This window comes from Nestor notabilis, unplaced genomic scaffold (assembly GCF_000696875.1).
Source record: "Nestor notabilis isolate BGI_N333 unplaced genomic scaffold, ASM69687v1 scaffold17117, whole genome shotgun sequence".
NCBI classification, from domain to species: domain Eukaryota; kingdom Metazoa; phylum Chordata; class Aves; order Psittaciformes; family Psittacidae; genus Nestor; species Nestor notabilis.
The window spans coordinates 55,461-58,292 of record NW_009935333.1 but is presented as its reverse complement, the minus strand read 5'-3'; positions in this window follow the sequence as shown (position 1 = coordinate 58,292).

Genomic DNA, 2,832 nt, shown 5'->3' with positions numbered 1-2,832 from the left:
TCCCTACACTGAGGTGACTACTTTGAGTTCGCTTTTTTAATTAAGGTTCTGTATTGTAACTAGTCAATGTACATTATTGGGAGAATGAATGTCAATGCCAGTGCTTTTTCTTTCTCTCCTTTATCTTTGTCAATGATTCAAAGACATGATTTATGGTTAGTCTCTGTCTTTCAGGATCATCCATCAAGCGCTGGTTTCACTACAGGGCTCGAAGTTGTAAATCATGCAGAAAGGCTGTCACTCATCTCATTTAACCCTTTAAACACAGGGGTGGAAGAGGCGGGCTGTTCTTTGCAGAGCTGTAAGAAATAGCAATAAAATGGCCATAAAATTGATGAAGTTAGACTAATCTATACAATTAATTGTTCCTTGTAATGCAATAATTATTATGAGGGACAATTAAAAAACAGATCATGACTCCACCCTCCAAGTTCATCCTCAGAACCTGAAAGACTTCAGGGCTCCATAAAATATGTCATTTTTTGTTTTCTCTTTTGAGCTCCTTTCAGATTTTTTAATGTCCATTACAGACATGAAGAGCTGAGCTTCACTTTAGAATCAATCACAGGCTACTTCTGATCATGACCTTGCAGTGACTAAATAAGGAGTGCAAAAGCCCATTAGCAGCTGCTATTTTCAGCTCCGTAAATTAACAGTTCTTTTTCTTCTGTCTGCTTTTCCCCACTCCACCCCTACCCTTTTTTCTTTTTTTTTTTTTTTTTTTCCCTTTCTTCCTTTATTTTGGACAGGAAGACAGCAAAAAATGAAATGTGTAAGTGGCATGAGAGCTTCCACACTTAGCCTTGTCTTGCCTGCTTGAAGGCTGGTGACAGCTTTAGCCAAGTGCTGATTGCTTTGCCATGTCCTCCCCTGCCAGCCTGGGCCCCCCCTCCCAGGTCACGTTAAGCTCTAACTTTACAGATAATGCCTCCACCTGCTCCAAGCAGAAAGCCAGGGAGACTGGCATTAAATAATGAGGTGTCTTTCTTTTTTATCTTGCTATTTTATTTATTTATTTATTTTTGGTTCAAAGTGTCGGAACTTGGTAATGGAGGGTTATTAATGAAAAATATATGTTTGGGGTCTATTTGTTTAGATTCTGCAGTGACTTGATGGCAATTTTATCCCTGAATTATGTATGGCTCTGTTTTGCCTAGGCAAGCTGATACAAACAACAAATACAGTTAGAAAAAGATATATCAGTAAATAAACTGAAAGGTTGTAAAATATGAATGTTTATCATCCAGACGGTGCCGCTTCTCTTCCTTTTTACAGGAACTCTAGTTGAGATGGTATTTAGGAGCTTGGGACTTCTTCTGTTCCAGCAATCTCTGCAGCTTGTCACAAAAACAAATGACACCAGGGGGAACCTTGCCTTACACTGTATTCTTTTGCATGAACCTCAGTCTTCTTAAGGTGCTCATAATTTAAATTTATACCTTGATTTATTGGAAGATAAAGATTCTACTCGTCTTCCCTTACATACCCATGCTCCTTTTAACCCAGGCTCCTTCCTTTTCCATTTCAGCACTTAGCATCTGCTCACCTAACTCCACATGAAGGAGAAAGGCAAAGCACCAGATGAAGGTGTGTGTTCAGGATGGTGGATCCTGGTTTATTGTGCTAAGGGCAGGCAGTGCCCCACTGGTGGGGCAGAACAAGCTGCTGCCTTCCCTGTTCTGTGTACAGAGCTAATTCCTGCTATAAAGAGTAACACCTGCCACTGCTCTGTGAGCCTTGTCAATGATCCGAATATGTAAACAGGTCTTTCTCTGCATAGAATCATAGAATCATAGAATAGTTTGGGTTGGAAAGGACCTTAAGATCATTTAGTTCCAACCCCCCTGCCATGAGCAGGGACACCACACAGAATGTTCAGGTTGTGAACTGAAAGTAACTTTGGGGGGAACAAAGGATAAGATGTTTAATTGTCTGATGCGATTAAGAGAAACTTTTAATCCTCCATCTAGGATATAAATTCTATTTTTTAAATATCATCCATTACAAGTATCATGATAAATTAGCACTTGTTTTATTCTGGACTAAAGTCTCATCCCACAGGGATCTCCAAGAATTTCTGCTGTTAAAATATAGCATAGAGGAAATGATAATTTTAGCATCTCTCTGCAGTCTTAATTAAGTCTGTTCTTCTGATATAAAGCTGTGGTGTCTAATTACCAGAAAGCTGTCAGAAAGTAACTTTCAAAAAACCTGTGTCAAAAAAGAGTTGGGAAGACTGGAAATATTTCTTCAATTACAAATTTATGGCGCTAGTAGGGTTTTTTAAGTCTAGCAGTCAACATCGCTCATTCCTGTCTCAGTATCCCACCTCACAGCATAAATTCCAGGTCCAGCTCTTCTTCACCAAACAGTTGCTTTTTGTCCAGGTTGGTTTGAACAAATAAGGGAATGTTTCCTACCATTTTTTAGCTCGCACATTCACAAAGGATTTGAAGGTTTTGATTTTGGTGTATTCCACATCTCAGAGCAAATTCTGGCATAAATGTCCATCCATTTTACCTTCAAAAGCATGCAGAAACTCTGCAATGCCAAACTGTTAGCTAACCTGTAGCAGAATCAGGAATCCACTTTAAGACTCAGTCCTGGTTCTTTTTTTTTTTCCAAGCATGTGCCATTGCCTCGAAAAGAGTCATATTTAAGACAAAATCTGCTCTTTTGTTTGCCAAGAAGTCAGCAGAGCCTGTGCTTGCTTGTTACAGGTCTCACTTGGAAAACTCAAGAACCTCAGCCAGGTTTTGATGACCATCTCCCTGGTCATGCGCCCATGATCGAGCCACGGGTTTTGATTTTGTTACCAGCCTCTTCTGTAGC